Here is a 26,846-nt window from a genome sequence, read left to right on the forward strand (position 1 = left end):
CATATCATTCCGTCCACTATAATACCAGTACAAATTTTTACATGATAAAAAAGTGCCATATTGTGATATCAATCATATAGCGGTTTGATGTTCAGCCGAAAATAGCAAATAGATCTAATAAATTGACATCTCCTTCTCTAATTAATTCACGTCAACTATGTTGATATTCCTTTGACATACTTAACTGTGTTAAAGAAACCTTTAAATAGGCTAGTAAAACCAATAACCCTGTTAGTATGTCACAAGCACTTTTTCCACATTAAAATAGTATACCACTTACATTTAAAGTGTAGCTAGATAAAGAAAGCCACAGAAGTGCTGGATACTTGTGCATTAATTAAAAGTGTGCTATGAACACTTTACAAAATATGTTTGCAGATTATATAGTCATGGCCTAAATTGTTGGCCCTGAAATTTTTCCAGAAAATCAAGTATTTCTCACAGAAAAGTATTGCATTAACACATGTTTTGCTATACTGGATTATCCAAAGTCATTCCCCTAATGGCTCCGTTTGAAGAACATTTGGATAGATGGCACAAGCCTTAATAAAGACGCCTCCCTCTCCTCTTTTTCTCTTTTTTGGTTCTATCACTCATTTTGAACTACAGCGATGACTACTCTTACAATATGCTAAATTCAACAAAGGGTTATTTAAAGATTTAAAGGGTTATTTCTTTTGTTTTTGTACAAAAATAAATAAATAATTTATATTTATATATATATATATATATATATATATATATATATATATATATATATATATATATATATGAGCATTGATTATAAATGGTGTCATTATCTAAAATGTAAAGTAATAATAATTTTTATTATTTGGGGGCAGCTATTTGTTATAGGTCCTATACATATTTGAAAATAGCATATTTTCTAAGCAATAGGTGCTTTTTAAAGAGGGGGAGACATATGCCATCAATTGAAATGTTGTAGAAAATAACTAGGGACTCGACGAGGTTAACGTTGTAAATACAAATAGATTCCATTTTGAATTTTATTATCAAGATGCTGTTAACACCAATAACAATAGGGTCTTTTGACATTATAATTATTTAGCAATAAATTTAATAGTAGATACTGTTTATACATCGATAAATATAATTTTTATATAAAGGCACTTGTGACTTTTCTTTTTAAATATGTCCATATTATTGACAATAAAAAAAAATCTGATCTGATGTGTAATGGGGGAAAAAAGAAGGAGTTTGGCCGAGGGTAGTTTCGAACTAGGTTAATGATCAATCTATTGCTGTGCACTTTATGACCTACACCACCGAGCTGGTTGTGAGCAGTGTATCTTTAGTAATGTCAGTCACACATTGATGGGCAGAGATCGCGTAAATAGCTTCTGCTAACGCTTTTTGCACTTAGCCTAAATAGGCACTCCGAAAAAAAAATTTCTTCCCCTCACATGGGCCCCATGTGTGCATGGGTCCCAGTGCCTGTGCCCATAATGCCCATTGGATAATCCAGCCCTGATTCTAAGAATCTATTAATTTGTGTGTCAACCTTCAATTCAGTGCATATCTAAATTACCATGCTTAGAGACAAAGAGTCATAAACTGTCCTCCAAAAGTTCAAGACATCATTGGCTATTCAACACCCAAGTGGTGTGACCTCCACAGACCTCACTTCAGTGACCTGCTTCACTACCGCTTATCTTATGGTGAAAAAGTCCCTGAGCCAGATCAACATGACTACTGTTCTGTTGAACACTGAGAAGATGAGGAGGTTTCACTTTCCATTTGACCAAGGATCCTTGGATCTCAGCAGATATCTCTCTCTCTCAGCTCTTTTCCACATCCCACCTGAGAAGAAACTCTCAATCATAAGAGTCAGAACAATTTTGGAATTCATCACTCTTCAAATCTGGAAGAAAGTAATTGCAAGTCCAAGACCTTGAAACCATCAGGACTTTCATCCAAGGCTGCATCTGGACACTTGTAGTGACATTCCAAAGACCAGTTTATGGCAGCTCTAACTGCCAATGTGGAGGGAGATGTGCTCAAAAGTGACTGGATGATGGTAGAAGAACATAAATGTTCAGAACCATCAGATAAGATACCAAGACAACTGCCAGTCACCTCAAGAGGAGCAGGAAGCAGACCTTCTGCACACACATCCACCTAATAGGGGACTTCTTATTGGACAACAGGTTGACCCTCACCATGGCACCAAATCCTAAGGTTTATGAAATGACTGCCATAAACATTCCTCTATATCTCTGAATGCCTCAGCAGTGGCCGAAACAAAAAAGGCCACATGGATATCTAAATCCATTCATACCTATGTTTGAAGACCTTTAACCTCAGATGAACTACAAGTTATGTTAATGGCCACTGAATGGTGATAACAGTTTGAGAGAGGTTTGGTAAAGAAATATTGCATTGGTAAAATGTTAAGTACACCATTTAACTTTGTACTGAACTGAATGCAAACAGACCCATTGATAATATTTTAATAGAGTTCACTAAAAGAAAAAAAGAGAGACTGTTTATTTTCTGTATCTTTATTTGTTCACATCAAGCAGATTTTTAGTTTTCTTATCGCAATTGTATGCATCACACAGTTTACATATTCCCACGTGGGTGTAGGTAGCCTCAGCAGCCAATCAGAGGTTACGCAAGTCACGTTCAGCGTGTCGACACAGAGACGAGGCGCGGGTGCAGCTTCTTCCGGTTTTTTTTTTTTAAAATCATAGCGAGAGAGACGGGGTAGCTGTGTGTTAGCAAGGAGTCAAAACCAGGACAAAATTTTGGAGGTTTGTCTAAAAGGAAAAAGAGTCGGAGCACACTTCGCCGAAGATCCGGAGTTGTGTTATAGAACGAAGTTACGTCGGCTAACCACTTGCCCTTTTGTCTGGGAAGTTGCCACGAGGTCCATCATCGTCGTGTTACACTTTGATATACCCGGAGCAACGGTGAGATATGCGCCATTTTAGCTGTTGCATTTTAGGTGCTATTATCCCTTGTTTTACGTGTGTTGAGGGAACCAGTGATGATATTAATATAATAAGTAAACTGAAGTGCATTATGGTGCGACGTTTTGAATATATTTACTATGTGGTTATCAGTTTATGCTGATGTATGTGTATACAATAAGAAAGGGAAGTATTTAGTTCTTAATGCCAATTTAAATTTAAATTGTGATGAATGTAAAATGTTTTACTAGCACTATGCGATTTACTTGAATACATTCTTGTCGCTCAACTGAGTTTAAAGTAACTAGAGGGTAATTTTTTGTGCATTTCTCTTTCATGAATAGGCCTATAGTGTTAGAGTAAATGAAGCACATTTCTGTAATACCTCTAACTCTGAACTCAGAATGGGTACTGTTCTATTATTCGCATATGGTTTTGATATTGTTATGATAAATTATATTTTGAACGTTATTGGTTATTTATCATAAGATTGAAATACTGTTCACATGAACAGCAGGTAAATGTGTGAGCACTTTAATGTTAAGTTCTCAGAATTTATATACTTAAGACTGAATGTTGTACAACGGAAAGACAGAAGATATATTGATATTTGAATAGAGACAAAGATTTATGTCAAAGTTACATGTAAAGGGTTGTGTTTTTTGACATTTTATATCTTGATTGATGCATCTGAGAATGAATGGTATTGAATGTAAATTTTCTGACCCGGTCTGCAGGTCAGGTTTTTTTTGTAGGACGGATGTTGTCCAGAACCAACATCTCCAGTGATTCTGATGGCGAGCCAAGTCCACTGAGGAAAGTCCAGCACCGATTTCCCTATCCACCTGCACATAATACTTACCTTGCAAGTATCTTTGGAACAAGGTGAACTGCACAACCTCTACAGCAAATGCACTGGAACCAATTCTTTTATTTTTGTTTAAGGGCCCAACGGACATTCTTTTATTTTCTAGTGTGCACACTACTACTTTTATTTTTGTAACTTTTGGGGGTTTATTTCACATTTTGTACAAACTGTCAAGTGTAAACAATATAAGAGTGGCTACTCAATTGCACTCTTGTGTCTGTCTCATTTTTGATGCTCAATACCGTGGCTCCTGTCGAATTTGGTATCTTCTGATTCTGGTCCAGGGAATTACTAGTAAAGGCTATTATTATACTGTAATTCACTTTTATATCGTTAAAATTGGTTACAGAAGTGGCGAGCCAGCCAGGAGCCAATTGATTTGAGCATCAATATTGGGATAATGACCAGTATGGATTTCATACAAGAATCTGGTGTCAAAATTCCAAACGCAGTTATTGTTAGTGGGATAACTCAGGAAGCTGAACAAGATGAACAAGTGATGGACTTTCTAAAACAGTATGGTAAAATCGATAGAGTCCTTTTGGTTGATGATTCACAGTCTGAGTTCTTTCAAAACCTGATCGTTGAGTATTCTAGTGGTTCAGCTATAGAAAGTTTAGAACCTCACTTACCGTGCACACGCACGCACGACACAAGGAGCTCCCTGTTCTCTATGAAGTCAAGACACTCAGTAGCACGTACGCTACCAAGGTTGGAAGTAATGCTACTAAGACATACTTAGCTGAGCTCAAACGATTAGCTAAGATGAGCGGGAAGGACTATAGTGAGGTGTTGAAAGAAATGATGTCTCAGATCGGGGAAGATGTTGAGGCCTTGCAACACATGGCTGAAGGTTCCTCCCCCACACGGGTTGAGACCACTGTTTTATCCCCGCCTGCTCAGGAAGAGCCACAGCTTCACACCTCATTTTCCGACGATACACCGAGCAACAATGTTGCCACTGATCATGTCACCCTCACTAATGCAAAGAGAGCACCGTCCTTTTCATTAAGTGATGTGAACCCACCTGACGTTCAGAAGGTCGTGGTTGAGCATATCGTACGGAGGCAGGACTCTGCCCATCACATGCAAACCCAGGTGAGACTCCGCACCTTCTCAGGAAAGACTCCCACACCTAACCATGAAACGGATTATGACACATGGCGAACACATATTGAGTTGCTTCAAAATGATCTTAGTATGTCTCCCTGCAAATATCCAGAAAGATCCTTGAAAACTTGCTCCCTCCAGCAGCTGATGTAGTTAAAGGTCTGCGGCCTGAGTCCCCACCTGCAGCCTATTTACAGCTCTTAGACTCAGCTTTTGGTACGGTGGAAGATGGAGAGGAGCTTTTTGCTCAATTCCTGAACACCCTCCAAGACTCAGGCGAGAAACCGTCCACTTACCTTCATCGTCTCCAGCTAGTCTTAAACCGAGCCACAAAAAGAGGGGGAGTTGCACACGGAGAAGTGGACAAACATCTCCTCAAACAATTCTGCAGGGGTGTTGGGATAACACCTTGCTCAGCACCTTGCAACTAGAGCAAAAGAAGAGTAGCCCACCCAAATTCTCGGACCTCTTGGTAATGATTCGATCTGAAGAAGACAGACAGCAAGCAAAGTCCAGTCGCATGAAAAAACATATTGGCATCACGAAACAAAAGGCTCAGGTGCAGTTTCATGGTGCATATGTTGGTGAACCAGAGGAGAAGAGTGTGAGTAGCATCAGTGCTATTGAGGATCTGAGGAGGCAGGTGGCAAGCCTGCAAAGCCAACTAACTACATTTATGTCACAGAAAAAGACAAAAGGAGCGAACAGCAAGGGATCTGCAAGGAAGCATCAGAGCAAAATGTCAAACCCAGACGACACAGATACAGGCATGCAAAGACACGCCAAAAAGAAACAGACATACAAACCCAAGCCCTGGTACTGTTTTAATTGTGGCGAAGATGGGCACATTGCCCCCTCTTGCAACGACCCTGCCAATCCCCGTCTAGTAGCAGAAAAGAAGAGGCAGCTAGAAAAGAAACAGCACCAGTGGGAAACACAAAATGGTTCAAACACGTCTTTAAACGACTAACAGTTCCTGTTGCGGGACAAACAGGGGCTGAGGAGAGTCAACAGTGTCCCTCCGATATAAACAATGAGGACAAAACTCCTGTTAAGAAGGACAAAATCAATAGACCAGCGCACAACATTAAAGCTCAAGCGTGTTCTAGCTTACAATATTCAAAGCAGGACCCACTGTTTAGACTCCCCAACCAGCTGGTTGGTGTCAAGAGCACAGCTCAAGTGACTGTAAGAGGGGAGGAGGTCAACTGTCTTCTTGACTCAGGCTCGCAAGTTACCACCATACCTGAGTCATTTTACAAGCAACACCTCTCAGAACAGACGATTAAACCCCTTCATGACCTCTTGGAAGTGGAAGGTGCAAATGGCCAGCTAGTGCCTTATTTTGGCTATATAGAAATGACCATAACCTTTCCAAAAGACTTCATAGGAATTCCAATAGACATAAACACGCTTGCCCTGGTTGTTCCTGACACTTCACAATCTCTTATGCTCATAGGTACCAATACCTTAGATGTGCTGTTTGACATTTACTCAGAGACTGACACAACCAACCGCCTGCCCCTTCCACATGGCTACAAAGTAGTTTTCAAGGTCATTGAGCTAAGACGGAAACAGGCCAGCAACGACCACCAGGGGGTAGTGAAGATGCAAGGCAAGATGCCCCAAGTCATCCCAGCCAGGGAAACTGTAGTGGTGGAGGAGTCGCCCTTGGCAGTGGCTTCCAGGATGAGAAATCCGTTGTCGTGGAGTACCCATCGTCCTTCCCCTTGCCAGGTGGCCTACTAGTAAAAACTGGTCTGGTTGATTTCCCTCAGCTACGGCCCCATAAGCTGCCGGTTGTCATAAGCAATGAATCTGACCATGACATTGTCATCCCTGCAAAGTGCATCATTGCAGAAATTTGTGCACATCAAACCATTCTACTAAAAGAGCATAGTGTAATTAATCAGTCACAGAACCCCTCTGAGACCCAGTCATCCCAAGGACCCACTTTAAATTTCAATTTTGGTGATTCCCAGTTCCACTCGAATGGAAGCAACGCATCACTCGGCAGCTCAACAGCATGCCTGAGGTGTTTGCGCATCACGACCTGGACTTTGGCCGGACGGACCAGGTGCGACATCACATAAAACTCTCTGATGAAACACCCTTCAAACTGCGTGCCCGACCCATCCACCCTCAGGACATTGAAGCTGTCCGAAGGCACATCAAAGAGCTCCTGGATGCGGGAGTTATTAGGGAGTCCGAGTCGCCATTTGCATCACCTATAGTGGTAGTCCGAAAGAAGAATGGCCAAGTCCGGTTGTGCATCGATTATAGACGTTTAAACCTTCAGACTATAAAAGATGCCTACAACCTTCCGAAGCTGGAGGACACATTCTCAGCCCTCAATGGCTCTCAGTGGTTCTCTGTTCTTGATTTAAAGTCAGGGTACTATCAGATTGAGGTTGAAGAGGCAGACAAGCACAAGACAGCCTTCGTGTGCCCACTCGGGTTCTCTGGAGTTTAACAGAATGCCTCAAGGAGTGACAAACGCCCCAGCACGTTTCAAAGATTAATGGAACGGTGCATGGGGACATGCATTTGAAAGATGTGCTAGTTTTCCTTGATGATTTGATAGTATTCTCCAAAACCCTTGAAGAGCACGAAGAAAGACTCATGAGAGTGCTAACTCGTCTCAAAGAGTTTGGGTTGAAATTGTCTCCTGAAAATGTGTCTTCTTCCAGACATCAGTCCGGTATCTAGGTCATGTAGTCACCAGAGATGGAGTTCGGACAGATCCTGAGAAAATCTCAGCTCTTAAGACATGGCCTGTCCCCCAGACTCTACAAGAGCTGAGATCCTTCCTCGGTTTCGCTGGGTATTATAGGAGATTTGTTAAGGGCTACTCTGGCATAGTAAAGCCCCTCCACAGTTTGACCTCCGGCTACCCACCCTTCCACAAGAAATTAAAAGCGAAACCAACAAACACCAGACAGAAAACAAATCAGTACCATGACCCCAAAGAGCCCTTTGGAGGGCGCTGGACGCCAGATTGCCAGCAAGCCTTCGAGGCAGTCATCCAGAGCCTTACTACAGCTCCAGTCCTAGCCTTTGCTGACCCCCAGAGGCCCTATATACTACACACCGATGCCAGTACCACCGGGCTCGGTGCTGTGTTGTATCAGGAGCAAGAGGGCCAGCCTAGAGTCATAGGGTATGCAAGTAGAGGTCTTTCACGAAGCGAGAGTCGGTATCCGGCGCACAAGCTGGAGTTCCTGGCACTCAAGTGGTCAGTTACGGAAAAGTTCAGTGACTATCTGTACGGCAACCACTTCACCGTTGTTACAGACAGCAATCCACTGACATATATCCTGACCTCGGCAAAACTTGACGCGACAAGCTATAGGTGGCTAGCAGCACTGTCTACATTCTCCTTCAAACTCCTCTATCGTCCAGGAAGGCAGAACGGAGATGCAGATGGATTATCGCGCAGACCACATGGAATGCTAGCAGACGATCTGAAATCACAAAAGGAGAGAGAACGCATACAACAGTTCACACAAGATCACCTTTCCGATCCAATGAACATCAATGTGGTGGATCACTCAGTTGTGAAAGCGATCTGTGAGAGACAGTTCACCTACAGCGTCAGTCCTGATGATGAGAGAAAGGGAGACACAGATCGTGTAGCTTTGGTGGAGACTCTTGCCATGTCCCCCAGTGCTGTTCCAGACAGTTATGGATCAGAAGAACAGTTTGGGAGTCTTCCAACCATCCCCCATCTGTCTGAAGCAGAGATAGCAGCTAAACAAAGAGCTGACCAATGTATAAAACATGTTATCAGTCAGATCAAAAGTGGAGATACGCCACCCCCCACTTTGCGCACTCCAACTTCCTGATCTTCCATTTCTCCTCCGAGAATTCAAACGCCTTGAGCTCCATAATGACATCCTGTTCAGGCGACGCCAAGTGGGGTCCCAGACAACTTACCAGCTTGTCCTTCCAGCCGAGCTCCGCAACACAGTTCTTACCAGCCTGCACGACCATATGGGACACATGGGAGTCGACCGACGCTGGACCTTGTAAGGACCAGGTTCTATTGGCCAAAGATGGTCATGGATGTGGAAAGGAAAGTGAAGACATGTGGCAGGTGTGTGCGGAGGAAGGCACGGCCTGAAAAAAGCAGCCCCATTAGTCAACATTAGGACCACGCGACCTCTCGAGCTCCTCTGTATGGACTACCTGTCCCTGGAAGCTGACAAAAGCGGGACCAAGGACATATTAGTGATCACAGATCATTTCACTAAATTTGGCGTTGCAATTCCAACACCCAATCAAAAGGCCCGCACAGTAGCGAAGTGTCTGTGGGAGAACTTTATGGTACATTATGGTATCCCGGAGAAGTTACATAGTGACCAGGGCCCAGATTTTGAGTCTCGTACCATCAAGGAGCTCTGTCAGGTGGCTGGTATCCACAAGGTTCGGACAACCCCATACCACCCTAGGGGTAATCCTGTGGAACGATTTAATCGCACCTTACTGGACATGTTGGGCACTCTCCAAAACCAAGACAAGTCCTGTTGGCGTGACCATGTGAGACCCTAGTCCACGCCTACAACTGCACTAGGAATGAGGTAACTGGCTACACCCCATATGAACTTATGTTCGGGCGCCAACCTCGCCTGCCAGTTGATATCGCTTCAAGTTGCCCTTGCCAGAGGGTCAATATTCATCTCATTCAGAGTATGTGCAAAGACTCAAGTCACGTCTCAAGGAAAGCTACAAGGTAGCTATGGAGAAGGCTGCAAAGATAGCTCACAAGAACAAAATGAGGTACGACAAGCATGTCACTGCCTCAGACCTGGAGCCTGGAGATAGAGTATTAGTCAGGAATGTCCGCCTCCGGGAAAACATAAGATCTCAGACAAATGGGAACCCACCGCTCATGTGGTGGTGAAAAGAGCAGGCACTCTTCCTGTATACACTGTTAGACCTGAAACTGGGGATGGTCCTCTAAGGACACTACACAGGGACCTGTTGCTTCCGTGTGGGTATTTACCTGTGGAGGAAAACAGTGAGCCTGTGCAGAGGTCAGTACCACGTAGGCCAGGAACCCGTGCAAATCCTGTGGTAGAGGAAGAGAATTCCTCAGAAGGAGAAGATGATGCATTCACTTTTGTTTGGTCAAGTTCCCTGTCCCCGTGGTCAGTGAGAGTCCTGTTCATCCGGATCTATCCATGGCGGATGTCCCAGATACTCAGTATACCAAACCTCCCGGCTCTTGTTCTGTTGAGGGTCCTGTACATGCTCAAAGTAATGACAACCCACCAGACTTTGACAACTTACCGGATATGTCCCAGAGTATTTCAGATAGTCCCTTGATGATAGAGTCTACTTCTCATCAGAGTGATGCTGAATACGTATGCACCAACAGAGACGCACCAACTGAACAAGCAAATGAACCTGTCTTGATTCAAAATAATCCACCCGCAGATAATCATTCTGACGCCCGAGGAGAGCAAATTGCAGTTCCTTCAGCTATGTCTGACAAGGATGAGGAGAATGATGGTCCTAAAGGAACAGAACTTGAGGAAGGAAAAGAGGAAGCAAGTGAAATGGGTGGAAAGGATGAAATAATGGATACAGAAGAGAACATAGATACAAATGATCCTGTCAGGAGATCTGAGAGGAATCGTCAACCTCCACGACGGCTTGATTATACAGAACTGGGAAGTCCTTTGATCACAGCAGTGAAATCATTCTTTCAAGGACTGTCCACAGCTTGGGCGGGAGACATAAGTGAAGACCCTATTCAGTCACCTACTCCGCCATTTCGGATAATTGTCATTTATGTCCACCATGCACAGGGACGTGCATAGGTTCAGGAGGGAGGATGTAACCAGGTATAACAGACCCATTGATAATATTTTAATAGAGTTCACTAAAAAGAAAAAAAAGAGAGAGACTGTTTATTTTCTGTATCTTTATTTGTTCTCATAAGCAGATTTTTAGTTTTCTTATCGCAATTGAATGCATCACACAGTTTACATATTCCCACGTGGGTGTAGGTAGCCTCAGCAGCCAATCAGAGGTTACGCAAGTCACGCTTTGTCGACACAGAGACGAGGCGCGGGTGCAGCTTCTTCCGGTTTTTTAAAAATCATAGCGAGAGAGACGGGGGTAGCTGTGTGTTAGCAACGAGTCAAAACCAGGACAAAATTTTGGAGGTTTGTCTAAAAGGAAAAAGAGTCGGAGCACACTTCACCGAAGATCCGAGTCGTGTTATAGAACGAAGTTACGTCGGCTAACCACTTGCTCTTTTGTCTGGGAAGTTGCCACGAGGTCCATCATCGCTCGCACACTTTGATATACCCGAGCAACGGTGAGATATGCGCCATTTTAGCTGTTGCATTTTAGGTGCTATTATCCCTTGTTTTCCGTGTGTTGAAGGGAACCAGTGATGATATTAATATAATAAGTAGACTGAAGTGCATTATGGTGCGACGCTTTGAATATATTTATAATGTGGTTATCAGTTTATGCTGATGTATGTGTATATAATAAGAAAGGGAAGTATTTAGTTCTTAATGCCAATTTAAATTTAAATTGTGATGAATGTAAAATGTTTTACTAGCACTATGCGATTTACTTGAATACATTCTTGTCGCTCTACTGAGTTTAAAGTAACTAGAGGGTAATTTTTTGTGCATTTCTCTTTCATGAATAGGCCTATAGTGTTAGAGTAAATGAAGCACATTTCTGTAATACCCTAACCTGAACTCAGAATGGGTACTGTTCTATTATTCGCATATGGTTTTGATATTGTTATGATAAATTATATTTTGAACGTTATTGGTTATTTATCATAAGATTGAAATACTGTTCATATGAACAGCAGGTAAATGTGTGAGCACTTTAATGTTAAGTTCTCAGAAATTATATACTTAAGACTGAATGTTGTACAACGGAAAGACAGAAGATTTGATATTTGAATAGAGACAAAGATTTATGTCAAAGTTACATGTAAAGGGTTGTGTTTTTTGACATTTTATATCTTGATTGATGCATCTGAGAATGAATGGTATTGAATGTAAATTTTCTGACCCGGTCTGCAGGTCAGGTTTTTTTTGTAGGACGGATGTTGTCCAGAACCAACATCTCCAGTTATTTCGATGGCGAGCCAAGTCCACTGAGGAAAGTCCAGCACCGATTTCCCCATCCACCTGCACATAATACTTACCTTGCAAGTATCTTTGGAACAAGGTGAACTGCACAACCTCTACAGCAAATACACTGGAACTATTTTTTTATTTTTGTTTAAGGGCCCAACGGATATTCTTTTTATTTTCTAGTGTGCACACTACTACTTTTATTTTTGTAACTTTTGGGGGTTTATTTCACATTTTGTACAAACTGTCAAGTGTAAACAATATAAGAGTGGCTACTCAATTGTACTCTTGTGTCTGTCTCATTTTTGATGCTCAATACCGTGGCTCCTGTCGAATTTGGTATCTTCTGATTCTGGTCCAGGGAATTACTAGTAAAGGCTATTATTATACTGTAATTCACTTTTATATCGTTAAAATTGGTTACAACAGCTTATGCGAAACACACCCACATTACCAAATCATCAGTCTTTGATTGGTACACTAAACTAAGCAAGGTGGGAATTGGTCATCTGAAATACTGATAACCACACTTTGAGTGATGTCCTTGGTGATGTGAGTCTCACATACGACACACTCATCGACAAGCAAGGCAATGCGAGTATCATATTTAACTAAACGAAACAGAGGTTTTAGTATTAGAAAAGGCCGTTTTAAAAGGCACTGATGGTTTTACAGGTGGTTAACTGACTCTTTTCATAGCTTCATTCTTGCTTTTTCTGATGGTTTATCCATCAAGTCTCATATGCTTGTATGTTTATTTATGTGGGTTATAATTTCTGCCTTGCAAATTAATGTCCTTTACGGTTTTGACCCATGCTACATGCGTTAATGCAATGATATGTAAGAAGATACTTTCTGTTGCCACAAAATATCCTTTCTTATATTTTAAATTATGTTAAACTGAATGTTTGCTGAACGAACAGATCAGTTGATGCAGTTCCTACTGGCAGCTGATATAATAATTGTAGTTAATCACAATTAATTGTAATTATTTATATACATTTCCCTTTTAAGCTGATTTGCCACAGTGAACGTGGAGAGAGGGGAGAAAGAAGAATCAAATTAAAGTCTTGCATTATGTTACTTATGGATGGAGACTGCGAGTATCATCACACAACACAACAGATGCCTGCTCCTGATCGATCTAATAGATCAGTGGTTCTCAACCCTGTTCCCGGAATTTTTTACCACTGATTAGCTAATAATTACATCAATAGCAATTGTGGACAATTAGTGGAAGTATCAAGGGATGCTATAATTTTTGAGCTGTGTAATTGTAAATGTAAGGGTGTCACATATGCATTGATTCTGTTTGCAATAGAATTAAAACTTTGATGTAGTACATGTTTTAGCAACGTGTTTAAACAGAATGCCTTACATAATGTAAATCTGAGATCACACATTACATAATTTATGATGTAAAATCTAGGGATGTGCTGATCAGGTTTTTTGTGACCCAGATCCAATCCAAATATTCCAAATAATCCAAATAAACTCCCAATACCGAGATCCGATACTATATTTCTAGTGTCTGGTGCATCATTCAAATACATTAAATATATTAAAATCAATCCAGTTTATACCGAGTTGTGCAGAGAGTAAAAGTAATATATGTATGTATGTATATTATAATATGTATGTATGTATATATTTATAATAGAACATAATATAATTTTAAGATACACTGTGTACAAATTATATTATATTATATTTTATTATATTATATTATATTATATTATATTATAAGACTTTCAGAGAAGTATACAAGACCAATGATGGGAATAACAGCATTATAAGTAAACAGCATTATTAAATGCTACTGCATAGGAAGAGTGGGCTGAGTATTTCCAGTTATTAGAAATTATTTTAAATTATAGTTATTAGAGCAGTACCCTTCCAATCTGAAGGAGGGTGTGAGCAAAAGGGAAGTTAGAGAGAACAGCAGGGGTTTTGGAGTCTTCTGAATAAATCCAGGTCTTAGTCAAGCCAAAGATACTAAGATTAGACTGAGAAGCAATGGCCAGAATTAAGTTTGTTGACAGCTGACTGACAATTCCAGAGACCCACAGAAAATGACAGAAATGCAGCAGAAGAGGTGCAGATAGGACGATAGGAAAGGACGCAGATTAGCAAGATTGCATTGCCATCTGTGTGTGATGTTACAGAGAGTTTGTACCTGAGTCTGTATGGAAAAATACACTTACCTGAGAATGTCTCTAAAATATATATATTTTTATCTTTTATTGTACCATTGAAAAGTAACATATTAGTTAAGCCGGTGTGTGGTGGGCATCCTGGCCATCATTTTTATATTGTCACACGTGAAAAGGTGAGGAGCATCAAAGTGATGCAAATACACACAAGTGTTAATTCGTCCGGTTGACTTGAAGCCGGTCATCAATCATTGTATGACACCAAAGTATTGCAAGAGCAATTTGAAATCATAAGGAACTGTCAGCTCTGCTCTCTATAGCTCTCAAGAAATAATGTCATATAACAATCGATCTGCACAGTGTTAAAAGCTAAAACCTAGATATTTTAGGCAATACAGAAATCCTGGCCAGGATGCATCCCGTGAAAATGGCCAATATGATCACCCTAGTTCTGGTGCAATATGGCTGCTGCATTAGGGGGAGGTAGTAGTTGAGGAGATTCCCCTATCTTTTGCATACCCAAAAAGCACTATATAAAATGTAACAAATTAATAATTTATTTATTAAAACAATCTTTTATCATATTATTTATTACAATAGTAGGTAATTATTAAAGAAAGAAAATTATTAGCTATAATATGTAAATTATTTAAAATTTCCTTCTCACATTGCTGATTTCACCAATAACTCTTCAACTGAACAGTTTATGTTGTTGTATATGGTATCAAAATAATCCTTGTCCATCAAACCATAGGCATAGATATCACCATTTCTGTGCTATCATGTTTGGTTCTGGAGATATGACACAAAATACATAATTTGGTTATGACCAAAAGTTCACCATGGCAACCCCAAGGTGTTTTTGTGAAGGCTCCATTTCTGAAAATGTTCAGGGCCCTAAACTGTACAACTGTACCAATTTTCATGCTTTCATGAAGAAGTGAACATATCACCTCAAATTTTGCACACATCACCTGGACTATGACATTTAGCATAAAGTTTGGATTGGCAGTAAGATTCTACACTGGGAAAGAGCTCCCTGATGAGAAGGAGATGGGGTTGAAGGGGATAATTAGCTGTTGAGCAATGAGAAAGCTGGGGATAATTCTGAAGGATATGGGTGTTGTGATAGGTATCACATCCCTATACGTAGACATGGATTAGCTGAAGCGAGCTCGACTAATTTGACCTGCCAGAACTAAAACTGCACTTGATCACTTTCAGGACCACTATTATCAAAAATGACTGACAATTAGCATACGGTTTGGACTGGCTGTATGGTTCTGGTGCATCCATGCAGCCTAGCATAGATAGGAGAGGGAGAGCAGCAATTACACCCCAAAACATCAGACAAATATTATAACAGGGTCAGCACTGAACTGACTTCACTAAACAATGACTGTTTACTATTTCTTTCTGTAAAAACATAGCCAGCTGGGACGTGGATGCTTGATCTCTTAATATCCTTCTTCATGTGTGGAGTGACAATCCTGTATGAATTTACTCTTGATTCTGCCACATATCTCATGGAGTCGATATCAATAATATAGCAATGTGTGAAGCAGTGCTTATGAATTAGCCACTTATGAACAATGCGGCAAATCTTGAACTTTCCCCAAGGCTGCTGACTTACTGCTCGCCAAGAGTGATCTCTCCCAGCTTAATGCATGTTGCAACAGTTTGTGTGGGTCAGTGCCTATTATATCAGCAAAAATAATGTTGTGAAACATTATAAGCTTTACCCTTTGGCATTAATACTGTTTTAGTGGGTTTTTTGCCCTGTTTTGGAGTTACTGCTGTTTATTGCAATATTTAATTTAATCACATTATTAATAAATCATAAGCAGTATCTCAGATCAAGCTGTTCTTAGATTCTTGGCAGAGTGATGTAGTCCTGCACAGCCCCCTCTCACAATTATTTACTGACACAGGTATTTTTATCGCAGACCCACTCTGAGTGAGATGTCAACAGTCCACCATTGTTTCAGTCCTAAGCAATTGAGGTGTTTGTTGACGGATGTTACGATGAACATAGCAGTCATTATTTACTCCTGACATCTAAATATATATAAGTGTTTGAGCTTTTTTTATCATGACTTGTTTCACTTGTTTCTGAGCTCCTCAAGTGCAATGCTGTACAAGATGAATTACCAAAAAGTTTACATGTGGTGCAAATAAACAAAAGAGTAACTCACCTCAGTCATGTGGATCAAGTAAAATCGCAGATCTTCACTATGATCTGAGGAAACAAACAGAAGTCATAATATTATCTAAGAGAGAAAACAGAGTTAGCTTTATAACATACTAGACATGCTAGAAAATTAAGGGCAGTCTCATAGACCTTTACTGTCCCCATGTTAAGAGAATTTGGAGTAAGTGAAAAGGTCGGTATATTTTCTTTAGCCTGAGGCTTATTAATTTCACTCTTAGTGTGAAAATGCCTTTACGGTTACCAAAAAAAAGTTTTGTTATTAAAACCAAATAATCAAGCCCATCCCACATGACAAAAAGTAATGCAAAATTAATGTAATGCATTACTTTCCATAAAAAGTAACTTAATAGCGTGAATAGGTACTTTTTATTGAGTAATGCAATACTGAATAAGTAAAAGTAACTTTACCCCAACACTGTCCCATATTGTGTGTAGCATCTACACAATGTTACCCTAATAACATTAATTTGTGAAAGAGTTGTAGCAGGTCCTCTGTTTCTTTTACATCTATGTAAAACCATATACTGTCTTTTCGTGTGGTAAAATTAATAATAATAATAATAAATATTTATAAGCAATTATGGGGCCAAGCACTTTCGGCCACAAAATGAAGAGGTAAGCATAACATGGAGCATCAGACCAAATGCCACAATGAGTAATAAAAGCACTTTTAGGATTACTGTAATTGAAATGACTCTAGTAGTATGATTTATAGGCTTATCACTTTTGACCAACGGAACATCAGTCTCATTACAATAGGCTAATGTAAGCGAAAGAAAAAAAACATGCTAACAATTAAAATAGGTGCCTCAATACATACCTCAATATGTACCTATAACAGAAATTCTAGTTCTCTATCTGTCGGTCACTATTAGGGACCACAACTTAGGAGCCACAATCACCTCTGAGTTTAAGAGAAAATGTCAATCAAAACTGGTGAGTGTATTTTGCATGCCAAACAACATGAAAGGCCCCTTTTTTTGCCAAAAGGCAAGGCACACAAACAAATACACAAGGGAAGTACTGACTCCAGGTTGATGCAGGAGTTGTGCTCGGCGACTGACTTCGCTCTCCAGGCAAAATCACAGCACAAATCACAGCGCAAATCACAGCGCAAATCACAGCGCGGACAGGCAATGTCCACCTTGTTGGTCCAGAAGCACCATTTCTGGCTCATCCTGGAGAGTGGAGATGTTGAAAAAGTACACTTCTCAATGCTCTCATCTACCAGGGTGTCCCTTTCAGTGACACTATTGATGACTTTGCCCAGCAGTTCTCAGCAAAAAAGAATCAAACTGAGGCCTCCTTTTGATCCTCCTCCTTTGACAACTGGCCCACAGTCTACTCATCGCCATGGGTACTCTCCTGCAATTCCATGCTGAGACAACATCAAAGCCGGCATGTTGAGCTCCACATAGGAGGTACCCATGCATCTCAGGCTGCTGCTATGTCCTCAAAAAAGACACGCTGCAGGGTTCCCACTGTTGCACCATCACAGGTATGATGACTGTACCATTGATGCCACTTGTATGGGCTTGGGGGCATGGCTTGCATCACCCAACTCATTTTGTTTGTTTATTTGAACAGTTAGACTCAGCTACACAATTCAGATTGTCAGTCGAAGACCCGAGGCTCACCAGCATTCTCAAGACTTCAGTGGCAGTCCGAGATGCCCCTGTCCTGCGTGAGGAGATTACTTTCTTCCTAGCAAAGAGTGCAATTGAGTCTGTTCCTTCCAGCCTAGATGAAGCAGGGGTTTTACAGTCCTTACTTCATCAATCCTTAGAAAAGTGGTGTCTGGGGCTTTTGGGTCAACTGGGAAAAAAACAAGTTCTTTTCTTGAGTTGGACTGGGTCAACATGACAATGCATCACACCAAAGAGGATACCCAATCAGTGCTAAACTGCCTTCAGAGGCAGAACGGTGGCACCACTAAAACAATTTCACAGGGTCCTAGGGTATATTACATCAACAGCGGCCGTCATGATGCTCGGACTGCTCCATATGAGACTGCATGCACACATTGCGTGATCATCACAACAATGTTCCATAACATATTCATCCCATATCCCCGAGAACACCCCTGAAGATTGCAGTCCTCCTAAGTCATCCCTTGTGCATCCCCAGCAATGAGAATCTGTGGAGGTGTCTAACTGGTGTTAGCATGCCAGGTGTCCATATGGCGTGATTAACTGCAGGAAATTCCATACATGTATTCTTCCATGGTAAGGCTTGCCTTGTGGTAAACCAGTGTCTTTCCCTTGATAGTTTTGCTCTGTCGGTCTCAGAGACCCATTCCATATCTAGTTCTGCCCCTTGGGTAATTCAATATTAGCCTCTCCTCTTTACCTCCCATATGGACTCCATATAGAGACCTTCTCCTTGAAAGGCACACTTCCCCAACATTCATCTAGCCTAGCTGTGACAAAATTTACAATGTGAAGTAGTCTTTCTCACAAAGGTTGACATTCTTTGCTCCTCATCATAAACCTGAATGAGTGGATGCACACTGTTGTCTTGAGTGCAGAGGAGTGGCTAATCATGCAAAATCCACTTGCTAATTGATTCTCTTGGGCTCCAAAGTTAGACCTTTACATAACAATGTGAGCTTGCATCTTTCGTTTGCTTATCTTGGTCGCTGTTTGTCATTTGTTACCATAATTAATTGTATGAATAATTAGTGCTAGAAGTGTAAAGAGTATGCCAGTGAAAAACTGTAACATTGTGGAGAAGCTAGGGGAAGCCAGACAGAGGTAAAGATCTATGTGCAGGTATTTAATGGAAAAACTAGAACAAACAATAAATCAAAAACCATAGGGAACAAAAAAAACAGAATCACAGGCAAATTGACAACCATTAAATTCAACACATTACAATTACGGATACAACAATTATGTAATCATTCAAAATGGCAATTAATCGTTCATAAGTTTGCTTATGTTATTCTGCATGATTTTGTCATAATCACGCAGCCCTAGTATAACTGACAGACAAAATAATTGTAAGTAAAATCTTGCACTGGATGTGCTGTTTTCAGCCTCATTGCCAGCTGCAGTCATGTCCTCATCTCATATATATAACACCTGTGATTCATAGCTACTTGCTAAGGAGCTCACATTCACATTAAGTTGCCTCTTTGACAAGTTTGGGTGAAAAATAGCAAAGTGCACAAGATAATGTACTTCAGTGCAGTTTAGTTGGCGATATCATGTCTTTTTGAGCAGAAATAACTGCTGCAGAAAAGCTTTACCAGCAACACTCATTACAAATGCATATAAAATTATACAAAAAGATACAGTAAGTAGTAATTTACTGAAATTCTTTACACCTGTGATTACTGCACCCAATTTTCCTTTGTATCATCATTACTGTTTATTTTTTTTTATTGAAGTTCCTCTTGGTTTTCTGTTCATGATCAGATTGTGTTGATTTTACATGATTACACCTATAAACAGTTTAAAATTAACATCACCTTAGTTTTGGATCTTTTGTCTCCTATCCTACTTAATGCTTACAATGACTCCACATGTAATGTAGGTAACACTTAATTTTGATGGTCCCTTTTTTGAACCTTTTTTGACAGTAAGTAACTTTGCACCTACAAGTCAACAAAGTCTCCTTAGAATATTAGTGCACTGTCTGATTACTATCTGCTAACTCTTTTTGGTCTCTTTTATGGTCTCTCAACTGACTATAAGTCACTTTGTAAGTGCATGTCAACTTATTCTAACCCTAACCCTACCAGTCTACTAATACTCTACTAACCCTCTAATATGCAGGTACAGTATTACTTATAGTCAACAGAATGTCTTAAAGAGACCATCAAAAGGAAAACGTAATTTATAACACCATATTATAAAATCTAAAATAGGAAAACATTACAGGGTAGGTTTGCAATATTAACATTATTTTGAACAGGCGTGTTTATTTCTGGACACACAGAATGTATAAATAAGCTTAGAATTGTTTATTTGCTTTTCACAGAGAATAAATTAGAATGAGGGTAGATTTCAGTTAGTCAGTTCTATAAAAACTGTGACCAGTCTAAATGCCTCTGTTTGGCCACTGTATGCCAAAGCTCAGCAGAAATGTGTGATTGGACATAAAGCTCAGTGCTGAAAAACACATAAAGCGAAATCTAATGCAATGTGAACCGATCTAAATCTAACGTCACAATCAACAATTTTCATATGTTTGGATTTAGTTCAATTATTGTTTTGCCCCCTCCTGAATTTGGGGGGCATGCCTCCATCATTTCCCACCCTGAAGTACTCACTAATGCAGAGTACTGTACCCTTTACTTACACTTCAAGTTGCAAAAAGTTCACACATCACTAAAGCTTACGTCACACTTCCAAAGAGTTGTGTGTTCGATTTCCAGGTCGCAATGACAAGCTGCCTATCAGATTTTCCCCCGTCTTCTCTCGGGAACTCACTGTGTCACTCATTAGTGACAGATTCATGGCAGCCTTCTCTGATTGGTGCCTGTTTATTCTGTCCCTCAGACCTGAGAATTTTATGAGCCTTATTGAGCCCAGAGGTTTCTGAGAGCTCAGCAAGTTCAATCGCAAAGTAAAGCTTTGATTAATGCTCCTGTCACACACACCAAAGTGCTTATTGAACCTTGACTATACCCTGAGTGAATGCAAATGCAGTCAGCTTTTTAAAGATTCTTGCTGCATTGTTACCAATTTACAATAAGGTTCATGAACATTCGTTAATGCATTAACAGAAACAGAAAGTTGTTCAAATTTTGTGATTTTTTACAGCATTTACGTATGATAATTGATATACAGTAAAGGTCAACTGTTGTTCATTGTTAAAAGTTTATTAATAACACACTAATCATTTTAATGCAATTCGATGAAATCAATATATAGATTATAATATTAATAGTCTATTAAACTCCTGCTATCCAGAGGCATGGATTGGTGGATGGATGTTTGGTTGCAGTTATTACTTCTAATAGGTTGAAAGAAAACTTGGCACAATATTGTTTATTGTGTGTGACCATAGTCTGCCTTTGTATCATGTTTGTGGATTACCCTTTTAATGAACTACTGCAAGGAAGCCTATGTGTCTATGTCCAGTTAAGCTGATTTAATACTGATTCATTTGTGAATGTTTCAGTTATACCAACGTGTAAGCTTTTTTTAACTAATGCTGTAAACTTTACGGTGAACCCTCTTATTTAATACATTACAACAATATTAAAGATTAACAGGAGAACTGGTAATATAATATTCAACAGCTATATATTTCCAGAAATACTAAGCAAATAATAAATATTTTTCATTAGTTTCATAAAACCTGATAGTTTCTGTCAAAAGTTTTACTTCATGATAGTCTACACAAATATATTTTAAAGAACATTAAATATGAAGGCTTATTTTCAAATTGTTGTCAGTGTTGACTTAACTAATAAATAAAACAATTTGCCCCAAACGGAGATTATTCCACTCAGGCATTAGCCTAAACATATTATATAACATACTCAATGATTTTTGAGTGAATATTCACAGATGTTTCCTTTAAGAATGCATGGTTTTGTATTTTTTTCAAGCTTAAATCAAGCATAATCACGTAGCTCCCTTCAGGCACTTTTTCAATGTTTTTTTTTGCTTTTTTCATGGGTCATATGATGCGATTTCAAGTTTTCTTTTCTCTTTGGAGTGTTACAAGCTGTTTGACTTGCAGACTAACTTTAAGACTAAAGTTTCAAAATCAAAGAGATATTCCTTATAAAAGTTATGACTCGTCCACACCCCTCTAAAACGACTCGTTTAAACACGCTTCCACTTCTCTACTCCATGTTGTGGGTTTATATTTTATAAAACCGTCGAATGGTTACACAAAACTAAAGAAAGAAGAAAGAAGGCAAAACTATTATTCTTGCTTTAGTGTTTTGTCGGCGCCATGGTATCACGTAAGGGGCGTAACATGTCCGTCATGTGCTTGAGGTGTCCAGCCAATCACAATGCGCTGGTCAATCAGAGCACACCTCGCTTTTTTAGAACAATGAGCTTTGTACAAATCGGCCCTTTCCAGAAAGGTGGAGCTTAGAGGAGAAACAATAATAGAAAGTGTACCTTAAAACGCATGAATGCATTGGGTGCATTACACAAAATAACGTTCATCGTATGACCCAACAACATTGCTGTGCTTCACGCAATATCCACCAGGTGGAGCAAGGAACAACATTTTATAGTAAAATACTACAGCCGGGGTGCATTTCCATAAGGCATCATTGGATGTCATTGAAATGGTCCTATATTGTTGAACTGTTGTGGTTAAAACGACCGAAATGCGATCATGGTCAGGTGACAGCCATGACTAGTTAGTTTGTTTCTACAACAATGCATCATACGATGTAAATGCATCAGTTACATCGTTGTCCTAAAACACGCACCCAAGATCAGATGAATTTTCAAGAGATTTAGTTTATTAAAATATCGTTTTAAAATATAATTCACTCAAATATTTAGTAAAAAGGACTTAAAGTAGACTACGTTATTTGTAAACGCACGCTGTAGTGTGCTTTCTGCAGGCATTGGCAAATTAGGCTACTATGTATAAATTGGCGGCCATCTTTGAAAGGTCTTTCGACATCCAGCTGCAGCTCCTATTTTTTCGAATGAGGAAACAGCAAATTCTTCCAAAATGTTCACTAAGCTTATGAATAATTTTGAGAAATTACAATTTGAAATTACAAATTAAGTACAGCTGTACAATAACTGTATAATAAATGTTATTTCTTTTGCTCAAATGGCGTTATATAAAAAGCTTATTTCTCAGGCAAGACCAACCAGTGAGTATATGCTGTCCTAGGCGCACATCTGTTTCACATCACTGTTTCTATAGCAACACGAGCTTCTAACAGCAACGTGACGATGCACTGACTTTACAGATTAGCAATTGGCTATTTTATTCAGAAGGCGGGCTTCCTGCGATTAATTGCCATGTTAATCATTGCATTTTTCCCACTTTCAAAGCTATACAAGTGACACGTCTTGGGCATTCTATGGTCTTTTTCATATTCTATTGTCTTTGACAAAAGTAAGCACGCCTACTAAATGAAGCAAAAGTGGTCAAGTATTATATTTGGTTTCATATTTCAAGCTATCTAATATACTAAAGTAGCTACAGCCCATTAATCCCATTTATTTGTCGATCAAAATCTATTTATTTGGAATTAAGCAATAATTACATCTCCATACACTTCTATCCCTCAACTAAGCGTTAAGGTAGAAATAACATTACATTTTAAATTCAGTCATTTACTCACCTTCAGTCTGATTCAAATTATTTCCTTTTGTGGGACACAAGATATTTGAAGAATGTATATTTTAGGCTCCTAAACAAACATAAAGATAGTGTATAGATTTATTTCAGTGGTTAAATCTATATAAACTTTAATATAGGCCTGTTACTCGTGCAAAGTGATCATTTTATTTTGTGCTCTGCAGAACTATATATATGTAATAGCATAAGGGTGAATAAATAATGACAATTTTCAAAGCAATTTTCAGTGTGTGTCATTTTAACTTATTATTGTTATTATTATTTACATTTTGACAAGACTCCAATCTGTGCTTCTCTAGTCACGCCAAAGCACTAATGCATCATAATTATGTTACGTTTATTTTTTTTTATTTCGCAATTATTTAACATTGCTAATAATAGCAACTATATCGTAACTTTTTTCGATTATACATACATCTGTAAAGCCATTTGGGTAAATACAGACTTTCGAAAAATGTATTAATTCAGTCTTTTTATATAACCACTCTGATTTCATTATTCAAACAATTAACAGAGGGCCTGATCAGAGGAGACAGTCGTACGGTCCTCTGTGGTCTGAGACACCTGCAGGTTTTTTCCCTAGCTGTACTGTGACTGTCATCCTGTCCCACGCTTATGTGCACGCGCTGATCTCGCTAAATGACTTAAGACATTCATGCAATGGCTTTTACGTACGTAGCAGCGATGATATTTACCTACTCTAGCCAGGAAGAATGGAAAACACTGACCACAGGATGCATTTGTAGTTGTTTTAGGACCTCTGTCATTCACTTCTCATGAAACTGTTCAAAGAGGAAATAACCCCTGGTTGATTTTAGAAATAACTGTTTACGTTAATAGGTTGTGGACTTACATGTGTATTTAGGCATTCTCAAAGACTACATTTTGTCAGGGTTTATTTATTTGCATTATTATAATATAGTTTTTTATGTCGGGTATTATATAGGTTTTTGCATCACCAAAAGCATTTTGTTACACAAAACATTAAAACTCTATAAAAATTGAACACAAATGCTTTATCGGAGTCAAATCCTTCTGGGTCTGATCTGATTTCAACCTCTTATTTCAAATTTCAAACTTATTTTGACTATATGGTTATAGCCATACCAATTCATCTGAGTGTGTATAATTGTGTGTGTGTGTGTGTGAGTGTGTGGATGCATCCCTTTTACACTCTTAATGAGTATAACATTTTCCTTGCTGTCCACTTTTTACTGCATTTTGCTGAATTATGTTGGGGTTTTTTTTAATAGTTGCTATGTTACAGTCAAACTAGTTCATAAGAATGTGTGTGTGTGGGCATGTGTGTAGGTTTTGCACTCTGGATGTTTTAGAGTTTCACCAATTCATTGCTTTGCACTTTTTTCTGCACTGTTGGGGATTTATAGATTGTACATAAAACATTTTTTATTTTTTTCCCATTTCCCATTTATGTACTATGGTTGGGTATTTTTACGAGCATTTAGCTTTGTCAAATCATGTACAAATTTTTTTGTGTGTGTGTGTGTGTGTGTGTGTGTGTCATGTGCTCCCTGTGCCCTGCCTTCCCTCCATGTTAATTATGTCATTGTCATCAGCTGTGTGTAGTTAATTTAGTCATTTAACCCGGTGTATTTAAGTCCTGTGTTTTCAGTTCCGTTTGTCCGATCTCGTCCATAGTTGCGTGTGATTTTGTTCCGTATATCTGCCTGCCTGCATGTATATCGTTTACTTTCATCCCCGAATGTGGATTAAATACTTTATTTTCATTTATACGCGTTGTTTGCTCTCCTGCCTATCACACGCGTGACAGAAGATCGGACCGTACAAAAGTACAAGTTTAGCGGCGATTATTTCTTTTATTTTTGTTTGTCATGTATTCCCCGTATCAAGACCCGAATTTCCTCATCCTCCTGCTGGAGCAGGGGGATTGCTCTCTCGAGGAATATACCGCGCTATTCCTCCACCTGGCCAACGACTCTCGTTACCCGGACAGCTTTCTGTGCGGAATCTACTTCCGCGCACTAAACTTTTCCAATCAGGCGCAGCTGTCCGGGAGCGGTCCTCGAGAGAGCATCGCCGCTTACGTCGAGTGGGTGCTGGTGTCGTGCAAATCGTCGATGACTGTTGCGCTGGAGGACACCGACACCAGCCCCACTCAGGATCCAGAGCCCAGCTCAGCCCTTCACCGCATGGTCGAGCCCCAGCCTGAGCCCACCGCTGACACGGGGGCGGAGTCGAGCGCGACCACGGACCCATCGCCAGAGAGAGCGACAGAGCCGTGGAGCGTAACAGGACCCGAGCCGAATACGTCAGACCAGGTGCGCGAGCCAGCAACAGGGCTCACCACGGTGGAGCGAGCCGACTGCAAGGAGAGCGCGGAGTGGAGCTCCGCCCACTGCACATCGGCTGGGGGTGAGCTGGTTTCCCACCTAGGGCTGCTGGATCCCCAAAACTCCTCCATTGCCCGCGCCTCGTGCGCCTCCGTCCCGCTCAGTGCCCGCGCCACGCGCGCTCCGCCCCGCTCCAGTGCCCGCGCCACGTGCGCTCCGCCCCGCCGCCGTTCCAGTGCCCGCGCCACGTGCGCTCCGTCCCGTTCCAGTGCCCGCGCCGCGCGGCGCCCGTCCCGTTCCAGTGCCCGCGCCACGCGCCTCCGCCCCGTTTCCAGTGCCCGCGCCACGGCGCTCCTCCCGTGCTCGCGCCACGCGTGCGCTCCTCTCGCAGTGCCCGCGCCACGCGGCGCCTCCTCCGTGCCCGCGCCACGCGCGCTCCTCCCGTGCCCGCGCCGCGCGCCTCTCCGTGCCCGCCGCGCCACGCGCTTCCTCCCGTGCCCGCGCCGCGCGCTCCCTCCCGTGCCCGCGCCGCGGCGCCTCCCCCCCGTGCCCGCGCGCCAGTGCGCTTCCAGTTTTCCCTCCCTCCCACCCTGGTCATACGCCACCGATGGATCCCAGCAGCCCCTGCGCCACCCTCAGCTCACCATCCAGAGCTCGCCACGGGTCTGCCGGGTCTCCATCGCCGCCGAGGTTGAAGGATCCTCGCCTCGCCGTCCCTGCCTCCGAGACCCAGACTCCTCCTCGGCTCGTGAGACCCGCCGGCTCCCCTGGGCTCCTAGCTCCTCCTCCTCCACCGTGGTCCGGCCAGTCCACCAGCTTCACCAGGCTCCATCGCCCTCCG

The 26,846-nt window shown here is 40.9% G+C and overlaps 1 pseudogene; it reads right to left on the reverse strand.

Annotated features, from left to right (window-relative positions):
- Positions 1–26,846, reverse strand: part of LOC122345118 — an 89,108-nt pseudogene that overhangs the window by 32,648 nt on the left and 29,614 nt on the right.

This window comes from Puntigrus tetrazona, chromosome 5 (assembly GCF_018831695.1).
Source record: "Puntigrus tetrazona isolate hp1 chromosome 5, ASM1883169v1, whole genome shotgun sequence".
NCBI classification, from domain to species: domain Eukaryota; kingdom Metazoa; phylum Chordata; class Actinopteri; order Cypriniformes; family Cyprinidae; genus Puntigrus; species Puntigrus tetrazona.